Source organism: Mytilus californianus, unplaced genomic scaffold, assembly GCF_021869535.1.
Source record: "Mytilus californianus isolate M0D057914Y unplaced genomic scaffold, xbMytCali1.0.p SCAF_6, whole genome shotgun sequence".
Lineage (NCBI taxonomy): Eukaryota > Metazoa > Mollusca > Bivalvia > Mytilida > Mytilidae > Mytilus > Mytilus californianus.
Genome location: NW_026262712.1, coordinates 116,178,275 through 116,185,979, shown reverse-complemented (window position 1 = coordinate 116,185,979; position 7,705 = coordinate 116,178,275). Strand labels below are relative to the sequence as shown.

General features: G+C 29.4%; 1 long non-coding RNA gene across 1 annotated transcript; it reads right to left on the bottom strand.

Annotated features, from left to right (window-relative positions):
- Positions 1–3,207: 3,207 nt before the first annotated feature.
- On the bottom strand, positions 3,208–4,582 carry LOC127706018 (uncharacterized). The gene is made up of 2 exons (XR_007984153.1): positions 4,426–4,582; positions 3,208–3,632 (listed from the first exon to the last, which is right to left on the bottom strand). It is a non-coding gene; the product is annotated as an uncharacterized LOC127706018 (long non-coding RNA).
- Between the last annotated feature and the right edge of the window lie 3,123 nt (positions 4,583–7,705).

Below are 7,705 nucleotides of genomic sequence, written 5' to 3'. Positions count from 1 at the left end.
AAGTTGAATATAGAATTAGTCATATTGTCTATAATATATATCTTATTGCCATGAAACTTTGTAAGCAGTCTTATATTTTAATAAGCTTTAGTCATACCAAGTTTCAGTAAGATTGGTCTACTTTTTCTACCCTATTAGGTCCGGGTACACAGTTATCGTCCTTTGATTTTCGTTGTCCACGAATATAGTCCCTAGTGTGGACAGTGTGTTACTTGTCGATTTTTTTTATACCCCTTCCAAATTTATTTCTCCATGTTTTATGACTCAGACAGTAAGAAGGGGGGTGAAATGACACTGTAAAAAAATTTGGGTCATGAATTTTAAAGTAAAGCAGTGATTTGGTCTAGCTGAAAAATGTTAAAAATTATTACTTCGTAAGCTGTCAAAAGATTTGAAGACCCTCTTAACATGAAATTGTCCATATTTTGAGTTAGAGCCGATGAAGTTTTCTATAATTTTGATATAATTTGTCCCAAAAGTAGTACAACACACTGTAAAAATATTATTGAGAAAGCGCAGGTGGGATTTTTTAAATTTTTATTTATTGTCTAAAAGAAATGCACTACGAAATAACTGTGTACTCGGACCTAAGAGGTGAAATCAGGAAATATAGAATCTGTACTTTGGCAACTTCCCTGAATGATTTGATGGTGTCAATTTATCAAATAGCATAAAACTAAAGGATTTAAACTTTTATTTGATAGAATTTCTGCAAAAATAACCAATTTTGGCATTTTATGGTCAAAATAAGCATTTCATAGCCTTTTCAATTTTGATGCATAAGTGGCATTCTGGCTTTCTATCTGACAGTTTTTCATGTGTCAATATTTGTGTTTCTTTGCTTCAATCCAGTTTTGTTACTCATTTGTTAACTCTGAATCTACAGAAAAGAAGATTATCTCGGACAATATGTGCAAAATGTGTTGTATATATGATCCTCGTCTAACGCCCTGTTTGGATCAAGTTAAATGTGAGGAGCTTGGAACATAAAAGTTGAAGTCCATTTTATAGACCTCACTAAATTTGTATAAAAAGCACTTAACAATGTCTTTTGTACCTGTTTTATGTCACATAATATCTTCCTTTTCTTCCATAGGATAGCAAGTGGTTCAAATATAAGCCTGTTGAGACTAAAATTACATGCATGTTTTTCACTAAAAAGTGAAAAATCTTTGTATCAGACCATACTGTCTGCAAAAAAAGTTGAATGCAAGAGTCTTTTTGTTCTTAGATTTATTGTATCATATCACCTGAGTATAGAAATGATAGAAAAGACACAAAATTTTATTTCCTATAGCTTCAATATGCATTTTTAAATGTAAATATGTGATACGGCCTAAATTGACCCTAAATTATTTTCAGTCTTACTTGGCCTAAGACTCTTTTAAACTAATGTGATATGTTATTTGTAAGTTTTCTTTCCATTTAAAGTACATTAAATACATATGTAAGGATTATTTATAATCAAACAGCTTTACAAATTTAAAATTGCTGGAAAATATTACATCTTCATGTAAGGCCCCCCTTCATTGGAAAACCTCCATTTTTAGCCACAGGCTCATATAAATTTGACTTTTTAATAATTATGATAAGTCTGATAAATCAAATGAGTACTCTATTGCTTTTAATACATAATATATTATATATTAAGGCATTTCAAAAGTATTTTTTTGCATTGTTTTAATTTTTTAAGCCCCAAATGTTGATAGTTGAAAATTTTCAATTTTAACGTCTAAATTTAACACGCAAAGTTGAATATAGAATTAATCATATTGTCTATAATATATATCCTATTGCCATGAAACTTTGTAAGCAGTCTTATATTTTAATAAGCTTTGTCATACCAAGTTTCAGTAAGATTGGTCAACTTTTTCTACCCTATTAGGTGAAATCAGGAAATATAGAATCTGTACTTTGGCAACTTCCCTGAATGATTTGATGGTGTCAATTTATCAAATAGCATAAAACTGAAGGATTTAAACTTTTATTTGATAGAATTTCTGCAAACATAACCAATTTTGGCATTTTATGGTCAAAATAAGCATTTCATAGCTTTTTCAATTTTGATGCATAAGTGGCATTCTGGCTTTCTATCTGACAGGTTTTTATGTGTCAATATTTGTGTTTCTTTGCTTCAATCCAGTTATATTACTCATATGTTAACTCTGAATCTACAGAAAAGAAGATTATCTCGGACAATATGTGCAAAATGTGTTGTATATATGATCCTCGTCTAACGCCCTGTTTGGATCAAGTTAAATGTGAGGAGCTTGGAACATAAAAGTTGAAGTCCATTATAAAGACCTCACTAAATTTGTATAAAACGCACTTAACAATGTCTTTTGTACCTGTTTTATGTCACATAATATCTTCCTTTTCTTCCATAGGATAGCAAGTGGTTCAAATATAAGCCTGTTGAGACTAAAATTGCATGCATGTTTTTCACTAAAAAGTGAAAAATCTTTGTATCAGACCATACTGTCTGCAAACAAAATTGAATGCAAGGGTCTTTTTGTGCTCAGATTTATTGTATCATATCACCTGAGTATAGAAATGATAGAAAAGACACAAAATTTTATTTCCTATAGCTTCAATATGCATTTTTAAATGTAAATATGTGATATGGCCTAAATTGACCCTAAATTATTTTCAGTCTTACTTGGCCTAAGACCCTTTTAAACTAATGTGATATGTTATTTGTAAGTTTTCTTTCCATTTAAAGTACATTAAATACATATGTAAGGATTATTTATAATCAAAAAGCTTTACAAATTTAAAATTGCTGGAAACCCTACTGAAAATGTAAAGTGGGATTTCACTGAAAATACCAGTGGAGTTTCATCAGAGTTCCATTGGAATACCACTGTATTACCACTGGGAAATTTGGTCGGGATTTTCATTGGACATTCATTGTTTTCCATTGGGATATCAGTGGAATATCCAGTGGGATTCCGGTGAATACTCGAGTGGAATACAGTGGAAATTCCATTGGAATACCAGTGAAAACTTCGTTGGAATACCATTGTTTTCCCACTGGACATTTATTGTTTTCTACTGGGATACCAGTGGTAATTCCATTGGAAATTGTAACAATCAACCAAAGAAAACCAGTGATATTTCAATGGAAATTGACAATTCCACTGAAATGTTAGATATCATTTTGCATGCACTGCTTATTTTTGAATGAATTAATAAGAAAACTTGAAATAAGACAATAACCATTTTAATGCAAGTCAACAATTAAAGAAATTACAACAGTTTATACATCATCCACATTGTAGACCTTTTAAACGAAAAGATCAACCTCTTTAAAATATTAACGTTGATAAATTATCATTTTTTAGTCAAAGATGTATTTACTTAATTGTACATGTAAATCATTTTTCTGGTTAAATCATTCATAAGTCCATGGTAACTTTTGGTCCTCTTGAAATCTTTCACAAATGGTTTTAATTTTCAATTTTACAAATTTGTTTATTGTGCATTAAACAAACAAAAATGTCCAGTTAACATGCATACGAAATACTTTGTCAGTTAGGTCAGTTTTCTTCATCATCCATTGATATTATTCATGAATTAAGTCCAAAGTTTCTGCATTCCAATCCTGTTCCATTAAGTCTTCATTTATTAATCTGAAAGAAAAAAAATCATACATCATAACATGCATAGAATTTTGAATTAAAATAACATTACAATACCATGCTCCAGTCTGCAATTATTCAAAAATATATGTAACTGGCATATTTTATTTGTGTTTGTGTGTAATTTATTCACAACATTTATACACTAAGAGCAATTTAGACACATGTATGTCTATTATTGAAGACTATGTGTTCTCTAGATATCTTTGGCTATAGTTGTTGGGTTGCTGTCTCTTAGACTTATAACACACATCTCTTTTTATCAAAATAGACTTTTATTGTTCATGGATCAGGTGTCTCTCAAAGCCAAATAAAATAGTATGTGTGGTTCCAGTTACATTTAAAAAAAAATTAGGGTAGGTAGGTAAGAATTTTTTTTATTTTATGGTTTTTTTTTACATTGAGTCTATCATGTCTATGGGAGCAACATTCTGACTTAAACAGTACTTACTGAAAAATGACAAAAAAATCTTTAGGGTAGGCTATTGTTAAGACTAAAAAAAAAGGTAGGTAAGGTAATTGGAACCACGCAAATATTTTTATTTAGCCTCATATTATCTTTCCCTTTGTGTTGTGTTTGTTGTTGGTTTACTATCAGACTATCTGGTTGAAGCATACCAGACACCTCATTTTGTTCACATAATAGCCATGATTAACCATTGTGCATGATGATCAAATCAATGTTTTTGAGATGTGTTTACAGCTTATAGATGTGAATGATTAACATGATTAATGTATTTTTATTTCAAGTGTGGGAAGGATGAAAAAATAATTCAATAAGTACCTTTCAATAATCTTATACTCAAATTTCTTTTCTGCTGCTGGTTCGTTTGTTTTCATCGTGTTTTCATATTATTGAGTGGATATTGATCGATGCACAGTCATCATTTTTGCAGCTTTGTACCTTCACCATGATCAATCCCTTTTCATATATGGACAACCTAAAAAAAATGTAAAAACATTTTATTAATAATTTTTAATTCTGGTCATGACCTGTATGCATCATATATTACTGATATTTATCATACAATGTACATATATAATTAAGAAGCTTCTTTCAGTTAAGTATAAAGACTCTAAAACACAATATTTTTCAATTTTAACGTCTAAATTTAACACGCAAAGTTGAATATAAAATTAGTCATATTGTCTATAATATATATCCTATTGCCATGAAACTTTGTAAGCAGTCTTATATTTTAATAAGCTTTAGTCATACCAAGTTTCAGTAAGATTGGTCAATTTTTTCTACCCTATTAGGTGAAATCAGGAAATATAGAATCTGTACTTTGGCAACTTCCCTGAATGATTTGATGGTGTCAATTTATCAAATAGCATAAAACTAAAGGATTTAAACTTTTATTTGATAGAATTTCTGCAAAAATAACCAATTTTGGCATTTTATGGTCAAAATAAGCATTTCATAGCTTTTTCAATTTTGATGCATAAGTGGCATTCTGGCTTTCTATCTGACAGGTTTTTATGTGTCAATATTTGTGTTTCTTTGCTTCAATCCAGTTATATTACTCATATGTTAACTCTGAATCTACAGAAAAGAAGATTATCTCGGACAATATGTGCAAAATGTGTTGTATATATGATCCTCGTCTAACGCCCTGTTTGGATCAAGTTAAATGTGAGGAGCTTGGAACATAAAAGTTGAAGTCCATTATAAAGACCTCACTAAATTTGTATAAAAAGCACTTAACAATGTCTTTTGTACCTGTTTTATGTCACATAATATCTTCCTTTTCTTCCATATGATAGCAAGTGGTTCAAATATAAGCCTGTTGAGACTAAAATTGCATGCATGTTTTTTACTAAAAAGTGAAAATCTTTGTATCAGACCATACTGTCTGCAAAAAAAGTTGAATGCAAGAGTCTTTTTGTGCTCAGATTTATTGTATCATATCACCTGAGTATAGAAATGATAAAAAAGACACAAAATTTTATTTCCTATAGCTTCAATATGCATTTTTAAATGTAAATATGTGATACGGCCTAAATTGACCCTAAATTATTTTCAGTCTTACTTGGCCTAAGACCCTTTTAAACTAATGTGATATGTTATTTGTAAGTTTTCTTTCCATTTAAAGTACATTAAATACATATGTAAGGATTATTTATAATCAAAAAGCTTAACAAATTTAAAATTGCTGGAAAATATTACATCTTCATGTAAGGCCCCCTTTCATTGGAAAACCCCCATTTTTAGCCACAGGCTCATATAAATTTGACTTTTTAATAATTATGATAAGTCTGATAAATCAAATGAGCACTCTATTGCTTTTAATACATAATATATTATATATTAAGGCATTTCAAAAGTATTTTTTTGCAATATTTTAATTTTTTAAGCCCCAAATGTTGATAGTTGAAAATTTTCAATTTTAACGTCTAAATTTAACACGCAAAGTTGAATATAGAATTAGTCATATTGTCTATAATATATATCCTATTGCCATGAAACTTTGTAAGCAGTCTTATATTTTAATAAGCTTTAGTCATACTAAGTTTCAGTAAGATTGGTCAATTTTTTCTACCCTATTAGGTGAAATCAGGAAATATAGAATCTGTACTTTGGCAACTTCCCTGAATGATTTGATGGTGTCAATTTATCAAATAGCATAAAACTAAAGGATTTAAACTTTTATTTGATAGAATTTCTGCAAAAATAACCAATTTTGGCATTTTATGGTCAAAATAAGCATTTCATAGCTTTTTCAATTTTGATGCATAAGTGGCATTCTGGCTTTCTATCTGACAGGTTTTTATGTGTCAATATTTGTGTTTCTTTGCTTCAATCCAGTTATATTACTCATATGTTAACTCTGAATCTACAGAAAAGAAGATTATCTCGGACAATATGTGCAAAATGTGTTGTATATATGATCCTCGTCTAACGCCCTGTTTGGATCAAGTTAAATGTGAGGAGCTTGGAACATAAAAGTTGAAGTCCATTATAAAGACCTCACTAGATTTGTATAAAAAGCACTTAACAATGTCTTTTGTACCTGTTTTATGTCACATAATATCTTCCTTTTCTTCCATAGGATAGCAAGTGGTTCAAATATAAGCCTGTTGAGACTAAAATTGCATGCATGTTTTTCACTAAAAAGTGAAAATCTTTGTATCAGACCATACTGTCTGCAAAAAAAGTTGAATGCAAGAGTCTTTTTGTGCTCAGATTTATTGTATCATATCACCTGAGTATAGAAATGATAAAAAAGACACAAAATTTTATTTCCTATAGCTTCAATATGCATTTTTAAATGTAAATATGTGATACGGCCTAAATTGACCCTAAATTTTTTTCAGTCTTACTTGGCCTAAGACCCTTTTAAACTAATGTGATATGTTATTTGTAAGTTTTCTTTCCATTTAAAGTACATTAAATACATATGTAAGGATTATTTATAATAAAAAAGCTTTACAAATTTAAAATTGCTGGAAAATATTACATCTTCATGTAAGGCCCCCTTCATTGGAAAACCTCCATTTTTAGCCACAGGCTCATATAAATTTGACTTTTTAATAATTATGATAAGTCTGATAAATCAAATGAGTACTCTATTGCTTTTAATACATAATATATTATATATTAAGGCATTTCAAAAGTATTTTTTTGCAATATTTTAATTTTTTAAGCCCCAAATGTTGATAGTTGAAAATTTTCAATTTTAACGTCTAAATTTAACACGCAAAGTTGAATATAGAATTAGTCATATTGTCTATAATATATATCCTATTGCCATGAAACTTTGTAAGCAGTCTTATAATTTAATAAGCTTTGGTCATACCAAGATTCATTAAGATTTGAATACTTTTTCTACCCTAAGAGGTGAAATCAGGAAATATAGAATCTGTACTTTGGCAACTTCCCTGAATGATTTGATGGTGTCAATTTATCAAATAGCATAAAACTAAAGGATTTAAACTTTTATTTGATAGAATTTCTGCAAAAATAACCAATTTTGGCATTTTATGGTCAAAATAAGCATTTCATAGCTTTTTCAATTTTGATGCATAAGTGGCATTCTGGCTTTCTATCTGACAGGTTTTTA